The sequence below is a fragment of the Brassica napus genome, chromosome C9 (assembly GCF_020379485.1).
Source record: "Brassica napus cultivar Da-Ae chromosome C9, Da-Ae, whole genome shotgun sequence".
Classification (NCBI taxonomy): Eukaryota; Viridiplantae; Streptophyta; class Magnoliopsida; order Brassicales; family Brassicaceae; genus Brassica; species Brassica napus.
Genome location: NC_063452.1, coordinates 52,973,216 through 52,989,422, shown reverse-complemented (window position 1 = coordinate 52,989,422; position 16,207 = coordinate 52,973,216). Strand labels below are relative to the sequence as shown.

The window sequence follows — 16,207 nt, the reverse complement described above, 5'->3', positions numbered from 1 at the left end:
GCAACATTATCTTCTTGATTTCTTTCTTAATTTCGTAATTCTTCTTTCTATTCCACCAATATTTCCTCCGTTGACTAGAACGTGTGGTCGTCTTAGAAGAAGCATATGCATTGTTGTTGTTTTTATCTTTTGCCATCAAAGCTTGTAGACTCAAACTGTAACACCCCAAAACTCAAACCCAAAAAGTTTTTGTGGTTTAAAAGGAAAGGTCCGCTCTGTAGCTCATTAAGATTAAAACCCTAGGGTTTCCTTGCCTTCTCCTATAAATACAAAGCCTCCACCCCTTAGTCTCCCATCAGAAACTTTGAAGCGAAGCTCTGCAGAGAAATCCCGGAGACCGGAAGCCCTAGCCGTCGAAGATCTTTCTCTCTCCCTGCGCTGCCTCTCTTTCTTTTCTCCCTCCTCGTCGCGTCTCTCTCCTCTCTCTCTCCTCATGATCTCTCTCGCGACCGACTCTCTCTCTCTCTCCTTGCCGTTAGCAGCCACGAGTGGTGGTGGTGGCCGCGTGGTGTCGTAGATCTCAGATCCCGTTTCTCTTACCCCCTATTTTCAGATCCAGATCCAGATCTAGGCTAAGGTAAGGTGGTCTACCCAGATCTCTTTCATGCTCTTTTATATTGTTGAATGGGTTGCTAGGATTGATTAGATCATGTTTGTTGTTAGGATGATAGATCATATTGCATCAGGACTCTCATACTGATTAAGAACTTTACACGAACGGGTTTAATGATGATTGATGATTGACTGATTGTTTGATTGGTTGAAGATATGTGGTTTGTGATTGAGAGCTAGGATGGTTAGAAAGAAATGAACGTAGGATCATAAGAGAAATGTTAACCGGTCTGGTTAGATGAATGATAGGATATCTATGAATGATTGTTAAATGGATTGAGTGTGACACCGAGAATGGGTGGCGTCTAAAAAGGAAAGTAAGAAAGAGTCTAAGGGTTTAAGGAAAAAGGAAATAAAAGAAAAAGGAAAAGTTAAATGATTGAAATACGAACCACCGAGGAACTGGTGGGGAGTATGGGAAATGAATAGAAATGGAATACGAACCACCGAGGGACTGGTGGGGAGTATGGGAAAACGCGGCGGCCGTAGCATTCAAAAACGGCAGGTTAAGAATAGAGGCGCCGGTAAGATTGAGTCACGCTGAGTCTTGGCGGGAAGGGGCCGTAATACACTGCAAAAGGTATAGACTACATCCAAGGAACCGGATGCCGAGTGTACCAGGGCAGGCGGCTCCACAGGAACGCAGCAAGAAAAGGGGAGGAATGGTCCGCTTGAGCTGTGTAGGTCCTAGAGTTCTAGGGTGACTGGAGTCTTAAATAATAAACCGAATTGAGTGAATTGAGTGATGACTGAGTTCATTGCATTGCTTGTTTTTCGTGAAATGAAACCTTAATAGCTAGTTAAGAAATGGGTGTAGTGACTAGTCGGTTCTCGTTTCGCATTGAGCAGTATAAAAGCTCATGGGGGAGACTGGTCTAGAATCGCTTCACTGAGTATTCATACTCACCCCTCTTTTTCCCTCTTCCTTTTTGCAGAACTATAAGTGGAAATATCAATGGTAAGAAAGGAAACGCACCTGAAACTCATGGGACCAGAAACGGGACACACGGAGATGTCGGGAAAGTAGACATGTGTGTCCTAAACCCGCGCCTAGGAACCCCGGTTGGAAATGGGGAAGGGGCGGGTGTTTCACAAAGGGGGCGGCCGAACGTGAGCTGGAGAGAAAGGCAGCAGTTTGCGTTCGATGATGTGAGCAAAAGAGGCGAGCTCGTAAGAATCGTAGAGTGGACTCTCACAGTCCCATATTTTGTGAGCACGCGACCATCAGTTAATACTGTGTTTTGTGAGTTATAGCTTCTTCCATGGAGTTGTGTGTTTGACATAACTGAAAGACTTGAGAGTTTCTTCTCTATCTTGTTTTCTGACAGCAACAAATAAACTATAAGCTTTGTCTGAGTGGTCTCTTGGTCGAAGTGTGTTGTTTATATAGGGATTGAAAATCTGAGCTGGCTAGATAGAATTTTTTGGGTTGAGTGTGTTTTTTTACGTAGTAATAAATTGTGAGGCGGTTCTATTATTTACTTAATACCATTCGGTACTCGAAGTAGCGATATGTATATGCTATGTTGCACCGAGACGGATACGGGGACAGATACGGGTACGGAAGCGGGGACGGGAAACGGCAAAACTAAAAAATTAAGGGTACGGATACGGCAAATATATATATATATATATATATATCAATAAAAATATTATATGTGTATATTTATATACTGAAAAGTAAAAAATATCACTGTAAATTTTATCTAATAAAAATTTATAAACTAAAAAGATTAGAAAGAAGGTTATAAATTCAAAATCTAGTATAAACTTATATTTTTATCTTTTATTTGGAAGAAAAGTAAGTGAATAAGCTTAAGAAAGGATAATAACAAAGCAAATCTGGTCTGAAAAATTCCATAATTAGCGGTTCCGTCTCCTAAGTGTCCCCGTGCCATCCCCAAAGTGTTCCCGTCCCGGAAACGTCTCCGGTACAGATACGTCAATCAATCGGACGTCCCCGTGCATCATAGTGTATATGTGTGTATGTGCTGCATGCTGGTATGTTAATGTTCCTGTACAATTAATAATTTCCAGCTATCATTTTACAAATAGAGGAAAAATATCTAAATATGCCCCATTCCAAAATTGATATTTCAATTTGTATTATTGTGGATTCTTTTCTAAAAACTATATTTATTTTTCCTAAATGAAAAGATATGGTACGCTTTATTATTATTTATCATCTATTTTGTTCATGAGAACTTAATGTGCCACAGAGTAAAGAGTTTGGTGTGGGAAAAAAGAGGGCAAGCATGAACCTGCATGTGTTGTATATATGCTGTCCAATGAAAAAGAGAGAACGCATAAGATATTCATCATCTTATTTTAGAAAAAAATAATCATCATCTTATTTTAGAAAAAAATAATCATCATCTTATCGTATAAAGCAGAAAAGAAAAATATGTGTAATATACTAATATATATAGGAAAAAAACTTATTTATCAATTTATCATTTTAAAATATAGTCGCATTTTTTTATAACTGTGGAATTGCAGATGGCGAAAATTCTAGTCGAAACTCCTCAAATTTACCGCTTGAACCAACGCAGCTTGGTTGTCGCAATTTATTATATTTAAGATTATAACTGTTTGATGAGTGTTTTGATTTGAAATATACAGTAGATATTTGTTGAACAAAACTTTAGGTTTACCCCTAACGTGAATTTTTAAATTCACCTCCCCTCTTATTATCAATCAAAATGCCACATAGATTAATAATAAAATATATTATTTTTTAAAAAAAAATCTAAAATAATTCAAAAAGAATAATGACGCTCATTTTAATGATGCTAACGCCACTAACTAAACCATAAATCTTAAATTCTAAACCCTAAACCTTAAATCTAAACCCTAAACCCTAAATTCCAAACTCAAACTCTAAACCCTAAACTCAAACCCTATATCTTAAACCCAAATCCTAAACCCTAAACCCAAACCGTAAACTCTAAATCCAAACCCTACACTTTAAACTCAAACCCTAGATCCTAAACTCAAACCTAGACTCTAAACCCAACTCTTAAACCCTAAAGAAACAATGTCAACATTAACCCAAACCTTTATGATATAGGATTTAGGTTTATGGTTTACGATTTAAGTTTAGGGTGTAGGGATTAGGTTTGGAGATATGGTTTGAGTTTAGAGTCTATGATTTTGGTTTAGGATTTACGGTTTGGGTTTAGGGTTTAGGATTTGGATTTGGGATATAGGGTTTGGGTTTAGGGTTTACGGTTTGGGTTTAGGGTTTAAGATTTGGGTTTAGGGTATAGATTTAAAGTTTAGGGTTTACTTAGTGGCGTTAGTATGATTAAAATAGGTGTTATTATTTTTTTCAATTATTTTAGATTTTTTTAAATAAAATTAATCTATTTTATTATTAATCTAGGTGGTATTTTGATTAGTAATAAAAAGAGAGGTGAAATTAAAGGTTTATCCTAGGGGTGAACCTAAGTGTTGTTCTTATTTGTTTATAACGTGAAATATACACATTAGTCCAGAATAATGAGTTATTCTTGGGTTCACTCCATAGGGTGAACCTGGTGAACCTAGAGGTTCACCTTCCAATAGGATTTTTTTATTTCAAATTTGATATTTTTTAAAAAATGAAACAAAATATTATCAAGTTATATTATGTTTTTAAAATAAAAAAGTAAAAAAAATTAGCAGTTACAGAAAAAAGAATTAATTTTTTTTAACGTCGTCAGCAAAACAATAAACCCTAAATCCTAATCCCTAAACCCTAATTCTTAAACCCTAAATCCTAAACCCTAAATCCCTGGGTAAACCTAAACCCTTGGATAAATCCTAAACCCTTGGGTAAACTTTAAACCCAGAATAATATTATAATAATTCACTTTCAGAGATGGACTTAGATATATCGGACGAGAATATACGCATAATACATCAATGTATAATATATGCTGATGAAACATTTCTCTACAAATTTAGCTGCGAAAATCTCTCGCCGTAAACTTATTCTTATAGGATATCTTAAAAAGTATCAGGAAACGATAACGTTACTTAGGAGAGTTATAATTATTAAAAGTTACTTTAAGATTTACATCAGTGCTAATCAGCTCATTAACGACAATATGCTTTTAGACATCAACATTACTAGGTCCTCCCAATGATGTCATAATCACGGATAGCTGCTGAGACTAAACCACACCACTATAGTTTTCTCTGCACTTAGGGCATGATTGGTTTTCCCGATACCACCTGCAAACGCAGCGTTTGCGGTTCGTAGTGGTTGTTGGCGTTTTGCAACAATCACTCAAACCGCTATATACCGCTTTAAAGTTTTAAACCTCTTAAATTCAAAAGCTGAAATTGGTTTCAGCTAGCGTTTGCGGTTGCGGGAGAGCAATTTTTTTTTCTTTTTTTTATAAAACAATACAAATACAAAAATTAAAATATTCAATAAAAAATAAAATTGAAATTATAAAAATACTAAATATATCTATTATATTTTCATTAATATTATAAATTTTTAAAATAAAACATTTTCTATAATTTTAAAAAATTTAAAACTATAACTTTCTAAATATAATTTTTATATTTATTATAATATTATGATTTTTGATATTTTTACAATTATATAAAATATAAATATTGTTAATTTATTATTTAACCGCAGCTGCATTTGGTAGTTAACCAGTCATAAGTATCCCGCAAACACACTAATTTCTAATGACAGTATCAGTCGTACAAATCTCTTAAAACCGCTAGAAACCGCAACTACCCGCATCCACAAACTCCCGAAACCGCTGCTTTTCATGCTCTAACTCTATTGCGTAAATGATTATTGTTCTTGAAAAAGACATGTCTAGATCAGATTCATTCAACAATCATATCATTGTAAAACCACTGTAATTAATACAGTATATTTCTTCTACATAAAAAAGGTTTTTTTTTGTTCCTTACACTGAATTTAATAACAAAAGTAAAACTTATCTATCAACAATAAAATAACAAACAACTTTTCTTGATTTCACAACATTTCACTCAAAAGCTGTACTGAAGATTTTACTCACCACATTCTCACACGGAATCTGCATAACCTTGGCATTACTTGGCTTCACACATCTTGGCATCTTAAACTGTCCAGCCGATGAACCAAGACCAAGAAAATGTTCTTGAACCTTCTCAAAAGTTCCTTTCTCTAGAACTCTCAGCTCCAAAGCTCCAATAGTCTTGCATTTTCTTGAACTCATATACCCAGCATCGATGAACCCTATCTCTAGACAGTTGCAGAAATCTTGAAGAACATCCTCGTTTGTCTCACCTGAGATCTCCCAGAATATAACGTAATGTCCTGGCTCTGTAGAGAGATCTACATGGCTCGAGAAGACTATGACTTCGATCTTTTCTTCAGAGAGTCTCTTTGCTGCTGATTCTACTGAAAGCTGAAGGTCTCTTTCTGTGTTCTTGTCGATGTTGATGGACATAAACAGGTTTCTCCTGCATATGACTCTTGACTTGTGGAGTCTTGTAGAAACCAGTGATCTTTAGCACATCACCTAGACGGTAACGATACAATCCTGCGTAACGTGCAACATATTTCACTTTAAATATATTATAGGAAAAATCAGAGAAAAAATAACACTTGCTACCGCTTTAAACCTTACAGTTTTCCGACTAACATTTTTAACCACTAAATTAACATTTGTATCACAAAAAACCTCCAATCTGAATTACTATTGATCACGTAAAAAAACTGACCAGTACTATTATAAAACCGATGATGTGTCAGGTTTTTTAATTTAAAAAATAATAATTACTTCACAATGAGTTAAGCAGTAGGTAACTGTTATAGTTTTTTTTTTTTTTGGTAAAATATTAAATTATTATACCAATGTTTGAATTTGTGATAGAGTTTACAAAGAAAACTAGTAGCGGAATGCGATAATGAAACTAAACAACTCTAACCGGATTGAACAAACCAGTAAAATAGCATAGCAGACTCGAAAAGCTTGATTAGTAACGAGTCAATCTCGGACCAAAGAAACTGAGAACAGTCCCGAGCTAGAGTCGGGCACCAAGAGCTACCGGAGAGAAAGACGCCCTCAAACCTTGAAACAATGGCTCCTGCAGCTTCTGACCACACAGCCGAAATTTGGCCAGACAAAGAATCCAAGCACGAACAAACCCAAAACACCAGACAGCTGTAACTCTTATAGTTTGTTAAGACAACCTCTTACTCTTGTCCGATCTTAACCTCAATTAAACCAACCGGTTCCTGCTCTCCTTCCCTTTCAGACACAGGTAAAAACTCAAAGTAACCAAGATTAGGAATCACAGCAAACATAGCTTCCTCTGGAGACAATCTCGGTGTAACCTTAGCTGCAGCAATCCACCCTTCAGAGATACCATAATCATGACTGACAAGAGGTAAATCACCAGCGTAATGCCTCAGCTTTTTCACATACGGCTCCATGGAGCCAGTCATGATCCCATAAACATGCTTCGCGTTCGGGAACAGCGCAGGAATCAACCCGTACCAGTTGCTCAAACTCAAACACTTGTTGCGTATAGTCTCCGCTAGCTCAGGGTTAGGTGCCGTGAGGAGCTTGGACATTGCGGTACGTACAGATGGGACGGTGATACGGCTGGTCAAGACACCGTGTTTAATATCGGTATCGATCTCTTGGATCCCAAACATGTTCAAAGGTTCTAAACGCGTGGACTAGACCGTGAGGGAAAGGAGCAAAGACGTACTGGACCTGGTCTTTGAAGAGAATTCCGGACAAGAGATGGCAGTACAGTGCTTGATGAACATCAGGACTGAAGATAACAGCCCTGTTCTTTTGTCAACGGCGTCAGCGGCAGCGTCTAGAAAAATAACCTTAACAGAGAACAAAATAATCATGGAAGAAATAGAAATAGCCGCCAGAAACGATCGCCGGTGCTATCCAAGGTTTCTCTAATGGACGCCATTATTTTCAGCGTCATCTTCTGTGTGTAATATGTCTTTCACGTCTTAATCAACCGATACTTGATAACTCCGTATTTTCCGTTTTGCTCGTTGTTTTTCTCGACGCTGCTGCTGCCGCCGCAGTTGACAAAAGAACAGGGCTAACTTCGTCGGGATTACAACAAATAGACATTATTGATCTCATCCCGGCTTTGAACCGTACACGTTAGTGGTTGCGGTTCCGATAGGGACACCTCCTGTTGATATGAATTGCTTGCTGCTGAAGATAAACTGCGATGCTCTCCCATTGTCATCAATAGGGAACAACCGTTAGTAGTTTCAATGTTCAAGATATGCTAGGAGGTAGTTAAGTGCTTTATAATGGATTATTGTTTAGCGGTCATGTAAACCGATTTTTGAACATAGACCGATTTTTAAAAAAATTGGTTTGAAAAATATTGTTAAAATCCGATTAGCATAATATTTTTTTGGGAAAATTGTTTTTTTAAAGCAAAAAAATGATAACTATGTCCTTTTAGACTAATATCTATTTTGCGTCATTTTTGCCTATAATATCCTTTAATATTTTGGAAAATAAATTTAATAAATAGTTTTACAAACAAAAAAAATTGAAAAAATAGTAACTATTGATAAAATACATATATGAACTTATTGGTATTTTAATTTATACAGTTTCTAAAAATGTTTAAATCATAATATTTAGATTCTGTTCTAAATAAAGTAGAAATGACATTCTACGAAGTAAAACCGAAATCCACTTTTTTCATTGAATCTACAATGTTTATAATACGTGATCTACGTAAATAAGAGTATTCTAAAAATATTTAGAGTACACATTCCGCGCTTAACCTACCGATCTAAAATCTTTAGAAATCAAAATCTAAAGATTAATATAAATCTAAAACACGTAGAAACCGACTTCTACAAATTTACTGTAAATCTAAAACATCTAGAAATCAAAATCTACACATTACTAGTTAGCTTTTTAAAAGATGTGTAAACCGCTGGACTAAGTGATATTTATTGTAAGTTTTTTACGAATAAATAATATATTAAAATAAAAGTATAAAGATGGTTCCCACCAAAATAAATGAAATGCTGAGTTGGACCCCCTACACCCTAAGGAGGTATCAAAAACTCAATCATTATAATATAGATTATGAATGAAAAGAATTAAAGAAAATGGAATGCCAACTAATGGAATGATGAAAATTACAGAATAAAATAAATGGAATGGATAATTGCAAAGAAATATTTTTGTAATACAAATGGTAACCTTTTAAAGGAATGGAATGAAATGAATTTAACTTTAATTAAATTAAATTATCAAAATATATACCAATAAACGTGTATGATATTAAAACATATCTCATGAAAAATAGTAAATAATGTAAAAAATAAATATTAGTTAAAAAGAAAAAAACATTATTTAAAATCTAAACTATTAAAATTGAAGTATATTTAGTATTTAACCCTAACTTTTCCTAAATAATTACAAAGGAATGCCACTGATATAATACTACAAATATAAATAAATTAAATGAAATAAGTGGTTACTAAATACACTAGCTTTAATATTAGTTTCCTAAAATCACGTGATATCTTTTGTCAACAAAATCACATGATATCTTATTTGCTATACTTCACATATTTGAACTACAATTTAATATTTGTGATTTAGTTTTTAAAAAACCAAGCTTAACAAAAAATTATCATGACTTTTTTAGTTACAAGAATAAAATTGTGTTGCAGGTCTTTGCGCCAAGAAATAAATTGATGGGCCAACTAAATTTTGTCAAATTCATATATAAATGTTAAAGGTCCATTTTTAAATATTCCTGCAACTAAATTTTGTCAAATTCAAATCTTCACCAAAACTTTATAATATATTTTGTTTTTTATATTAAAATAGAACATCAGTTTATGTAAAATAATTATATTACAATATTCCTATTTTTAAAATAAGATTTATTACAAAAATTAAAAATATAAAGTAATAAAATTAAAATAAACTTAAAATTTTTATAAAAATAATTTATATAAATTATAAAAACTTAATAGATTAAATAATTTTCATATAAATGTAATAAAAATAAATATCTAATATACAAGTTATTTAATATATTTATTTGATTACGTCAATATACAAAACCAAATAAGCAACTGACATAACTTATAAATATTTAAAAAACACAGTCAAAATGTATACATCAAACAACAAGTTCAAACAGGGTTTTGGCGACTCTAGGGAGATTCTCAGATCTGGCAAGCCCCTCCTCAAAGACGTCGTTTTGAGGCTCTCCTTGCCAGGAAGGAGGAGATAGAAGACTACTAGCATACTATATCGACAGGTTTCCTGCTCTTTGCAGCGTAAAATCTAAAATTACTCTCTTCGGAACCCTAGAACTTTTCGTGATAAACACGTTTTTGAAGACACGGCCAAGAGAGAGACGAATTCCCCTGTGTAGGGTGACTCCCATAGATTGAAAGGACTCGCTTTAGGTTTTCAAGCAATCGACTCGCAGGATGAGTCGAATGTATGGGAATCGTGGAAGAGAAGGTAGGGGAAGAGAAGAGGGACGACGCTACGAGAAGAAAAAGGAAGATGATATTATCCCAATCCCGGAGTTTGATTTCTCGGACCTGATTGAGAAATACAAGCTTACTTTAGTGGGACGAATGTTCCATGTGGATGGAAGAAGAGTAGAGGCTTTGATCAAACATATGCCGAAAAGGCATATCTGGGACGTAGAGGGGAAAGTTAGAGGAACGAATTTGGGCAATAATAAATTCCAATTCGACTTTGATAATGAACAAGATCTACAGAAGGTTCTACAAAGGAGACCTTGTCACTTCAACAAGTGGAGCTTCTCCTTGGAGAGATGGATTCCAACAATCAAGGAGGATTTCCCAAACTCAATGCTCTTTTGGATAGCGATATCTGGTGTACCCAATCACTACAAAAAAGATGAAACCTACAGAAACATTGGGAACGCCTTGGGCCTAGTAGACAAAGTGGATATAGATGGAGGTCGGGTACGTGTGTGGGTCAATGCTGATGTGCCACTTCAATTTGAACGTCGAGCGGGTTTCGCTAATGGAGATGTGATAAGGGTGTCCCTCATTTATGAGGAGCTTCATAGACATTGCTTCACATGCAAGCGTATCTCCCATGAGGAAGGCACTTGCCCTGAACTTACAGAGGAACAGCGAGAGAAAAACAGAGTCGCAAGGATTGAACAAAAAGAGATAGAAGAAAAAGCAACTCGAGAAGATTTCTCTATCCCTTCCCGGTATGGGACTGACCGTACGATCCACTTGACCCATACTAATCATAGAACTACAACTGAAAGAAGCTATAGAGGGGTAGAGAAAAAAGATTACCGGCGACCAGTGGAGTCAAATAGGGAAAGATCAAGCAGTGACCTTCGTGAAAGGATAACGGAGCGGCGAGAGGCCCTTGGTAAAGAGGTCTGGAAGAGACTGGATAAAGTTGATCACCACAAGAAAACACTCCGAATTCCGACGGAGCTTCCGACGGACACCAAGGTCGTCGGACATTTGCGACGGAATACTGACAAATTTCCGACCAAATCCAAAAAAATGAAGTCGTCGGAATTCCGTCGGCCATTTCCGACGGAATTCCGACGACATACGGTTCGTCGGAATTTTCCGACGACTTTTCGACGACATTCCGATAAAAAATGTAACCGTTGTAGTCGTCGGAAGTTCGTCGGTATATTCCGACGGAATTCCGACGACATTCCGATTAACAGCAAAGTCGTCGGAATTCCATCGGTATTTTCCGACGGAATTCCGACGAACCATGTGACCGTTGCCGACAAATACATATGACCGTTGTATAGCCGTTTGGGATTGGACAATTCCGACGGAATTCCGACGGACTTCTTTATATCCGTCGGAATTTCGTCGGAAAGTCGTCGGAGGTCCGTAAGCAATTTCCTATAAATACAACCCCTCCTCATTCAACTCATTCACACTTCATTCTCTCTTCATTCTCTTTAGTCATAACAATTCCGTGAAAATCATGTCTTCAGAAGTTTATTATCGTTCGTGGATGGATAAACCTCATTTGGATCCGAACACCAATTTGCTTACGGAAGAATACGTTCAAGGGATTGGAGAATTCATGAGGCTTGTTCAACAGCAACCGGATGCAAAAAGTGGTATGTTAAGATGTCCCTGCTCTTCTTGCAATAATAATAAGGTTATAAAAGAATTTGATGTTTGGACTCATTTGTATATGAAAGGGTTTTCACGTAATTATAAAGTTTGGTACCTTCATGGGGAAACTGGTTATGAATATGGTAGTACTAGCGAACCTCAGCCTGTTAGTGAACCTCAGCCTGATATTAGGTTAGAAGAATCTAGAACGGATATAGATTATGGTGTAGGTACTGAGCAGATGGTACATGATCATTATAGAGGGGAAGAACCAAACCCCGAGTCTAGGAGATTTTTTGACATGTTGGATGCAGGAAAACAACCTTTGTATCAAAATTGTAGAGATGGTCATTCAGTCTTATCATCTGCAACTAGATTAATGGGTATTAAGACAGACTATAATTTGGCTGAAGAATGTATGGATGCGATTACTGATTTTGTCAAAGGTATTCTACCTGAGGATAACCTTGCACCGGGTTCATACTACGAGGTTCAGAAACTTGTTGCAGGTCTTCAACTACCGTATGAAGTGATAGATGTATGTATTGACAACTGCATGATCTACTGGAGAGCGGATGAGACACGGAATGTATGCAAATTTTGTGGGAAACCTCGTTATCAGGAGACGAGGGGAAGAGTTCCGATCCCATTCAAAAGAATGTGGTATTTGCCTTTGACGGAAAGATTGAAGAGGTTGTATCAGTGTGAGCGCACAGCAAAAGCAATGAGATGGCATGCAGAGCATTCCACAAATGGTGAGATTAGACATCCTTCAGATGCAAAGGCTTGGAAACATTTCCAGTCAACATATCCAGAATTTGCGGAAGAGAGAAGAAATGTTTATCTTGGATTATCTACTGATGGTTTCAGCCCATTTGGAAAGCATGGAAGGCAGTATTCTCTATGGCCAGTTATTGTGACACCGTACAACTTACGGCCGAGCTTGTGCATGCGACGAGAGTTTTTGTTTCTCTCAATTCTAGTCCCCGGGCCAGATCATCCTAAAAGATCACTAGATGTGTTTCTTCAACCACTAATATATGAGTTGCAACAACTATGGGCGCATGGTTTTGAGACATACGATGTTTCGCGCAAAGAAAACTTTCAGATGCGGGCAGTACTTATGTGGACAATAAGTGACTTTCCAGCATATGGTATGTTATCTGGATGGACAACACATGGGAAGCTATCATGTCCATATTGTCAAGATGACACAGATGCTTTCCAACTAAAGAACGGAAGGAAAACGTGTTGGTTTGACTGTCACAGACGATTTCTACCACCTGATCATCCATACCGCAGGAGTAAGACTTCGTTTACGAAGAACAAGCAGGTGTTTGATGGTCCACCTGAGGAAGTTAGTGGGAAAGATTTGTTGAAGCAGTTTAGGTATTTTGATGCAGAAAGGACGCCAGATGTAGGTGGACATGAAAACATTCGAGTCAATGCGGTTGGAGAGCTACATAACTGGCACAAAAAGAGTATTTTCTGGGATCTACCATATTGGGAGAGTCATCTATTGCGGCATAATTTAGATGTCATGCATATTGAGAAGAACTTCTTCGATAATCTGATGAACACAGTCCTTAACATCCAAGGTAAAACGAAGGATAATTTGAAGTCAAGGTTGGATTTAGTCGATATTTGTGATCGTTCTGAACTTCACGTTGATGAGAACGGTACGGCCCCTTTTCCCATTTATCGGCTAGATGGTGCTAGAAAAGAAGAGTTCTTTGATTGGATTACAGAGAAAGTGAAATTTCCTGACGGATATGCATCAAATTTGGGGAACTGCGTTGATAGAAGCGAAGGAAAGTTTACTGGCTTGAAGAGTCATGATTGTCATGTAATTATGCAGCGCCTCCTTCCGTTTGCCTTTTCAGCATTATTGCCACGTAATGTTCATGAAGCAATTGCAGGGATTAGTGTTTTTTTCCGTGACTTATGCAGCAGAGTATTGACTGAAGAGGGTATTAATAATTTGAAGACAAACGCACCAGTCAGCATGTGCAACCTTGAGAAGATATTTCCTCCATCATTCTTTGATGTAATGGAACATCTTGCTATTCATCTCGCAAGAGAATTGGAACTTGGTGGTCCTGTGCAGTACAGATGGATGTATATTTTTGAGCGTTATATGCATCATCTGAAGAAGATGGTCAAAAATCAAAGCAGGGTGGAAGGATCTATAGTGGCACAGGTGATCAATGAAGAAACTGCAATCTTTGCTGAAAATTATTTTCCACCAGAAGTGCAAACAAAACACCGAAGACCTGCTCGGCATGATGATAGAGGGGAGAGAGCAACATATCATGTTACTGTCCCAAGCATGTTCAAGGAAATAGGACGACTTAGTGGAAAATTCACGAAGCGGAGACTTACGGACACTGAGAACGCTCATTTGCAAACATATTTGCTCACCAACTGTGAAGATGTTCTACAATATGAGAGGTAAAAATATTTATTCATTTATTGTTAGATTAATATTCAATAAATTTATTTCATATTGATAATATTTTTGTATATAGTGTATATATGGCGGAGTTGCGTATGACTCACAGGCATGCAACAGAAGATGAGCTTCGACAACTTAGAGATAACGGATTTGCTGCGTGGCTTCGTAGTTATGTGAGTCATATATCCTATTACCCTATGCAAATGATTAGTTTAAATTTAATATATATAAACTAATTAATTTTGCAATCATATATGTTTTTTTTTATAGGTGAATGATGGTTTGGCCAGAGGTCTTGTGTTCGATGATTGGATACGCGAATTTGTGCAGGGACCAAACTATGTGGTCAAATCATATCCTAAATTTTGTACGCGAGGATATGCATTCACAAGGAAAGGTCATTCTAAGACAACATATGATGCTGGTGTTTCATCTTCTTCTGGTGACGATGTCTACTACGGCAACATAAAAGAAATATTGGAAATCCAATTTCCTGGAATGGTTGGATTGCGTTGTGTAGTATTCTATTGTGATTGGTATGACACCACCCCAGATAGAGGAGTGAAGATTGATGCGTTTGGTGTTACATCAGTTCATTCGCGGCGGAAACTTCAATATTATGATCCCTTCATTCTTGGTTCGCAAGCTGATCAGGTATGTCAATATATTCATAATTTTTTACCAATATAATTAATTAATGTTATATATTGAACTAATACTTTGTATAATTGATATGTATAGGTGTGCTACATCAGTTACCCTCGGGTGACGTACAGAGACGATCCATGGGTTACTGTAACGCAAATCAACCCAAGAGGACGAGTGGATGGAACTTCTGATGATGATGAACCATTGCAACCAGAGTCTACCAGCAACGCCCAGGCAGTTGAAGATTTGGAAAATGTTCAACTCGTTGAGAATTTGACTGTGTTTGGACATGATGCTGTCGTACATTCAGAGCCGGAAGCCGAGGTTGGGGAGTTTGATGAAGATTCAGAAGATTCTGATTAGTTTTTTTTTTTTTTTTTTTTTTTAATGGTCCGTCGGAAATCCCTCGCAATATACCGACGACATAGCGACGACAACGGGTTTCATTGAAAATTGGAAAGGTCGTCGGTATTTCGTCGGAAAATACCGACGACATTCCGACGAACTTGTCGAGTTCGTCGGAATGTCGTCGGTATTTTCCGACGAAATACCGACGACATGTTTTTCTATAAAGTTTCAATCATAAAAATCTATAAATTTAGATGCCAAAACTATGAAAATAACACATAATAAGTGTTTAGTATAGTATTAGATCGCAACCGTTCAAATATAACAACTCATTAAAATATTTATGTATGCATATCATTGTTTTCATAACATCTCATCTTAACATTATGTACTTATACAATCATATTTATATAAGCTTACACTACAAAAAATATTGTTGTGTAAAATCGTGTTATAAAACATTTTTATTGTTAAATCTTTATGCAAATACTATATATATTATCAAAGGTTTGGATTTTGCATTTAGAAACTTGAAAAGAACACCCTAAACACTAAGTCGTCGGAATTCCGTCGGAATATACCGACGGAATGTGTCCGTCGGAAAATACTGACGGACACGTTCCGTCGGAATTTCAATTAGCCCGGGAGAACCAAACCGCTTGAAAATTTTCGCGAATCGGCATTTGGTATATTTTAAATATACCGACGGAATACCGACGAACCCGTGTCCGTCGGAATCCACGGAAATAAAAACCCTTCTCCTTTCTTCTTCGTTATCTCCGCGGCCTCTCTCTCTCTCAAAACTCTCCGGCGATTTCGGCGATTTCGGCGACTCTCCGGCGATTCCGGCCTCTCTTCACCGGCGAATCCTCTCCTCACCCTCCTATCTCTTCCCCAAACCCCAAATCATGTAAGAATCATCCCAAACCTTTTTTTTTCAATTGTTTAGGGTTTTGGAAGTTGATCTCGGATTTTAGGTTGTTTGATTGAACATTTTAGGATTGAATGGATAGTTTAGGATATAT

The 16,207-nt window shown here is 36.7% G+C and overlaps 1 pseudogene; it reads right to left on the bottom strand.

Moving 5' to 3' along the window:
• Positions 1–5,467: 5,467 nt before the first annotated feature.
• LOC106421253 lies at positions 5,468–7,548 on the bottom strand (annotated as a pseudogene).
• Positions 7,549–16,207: the final 8,659 nt, after the last annotated feature.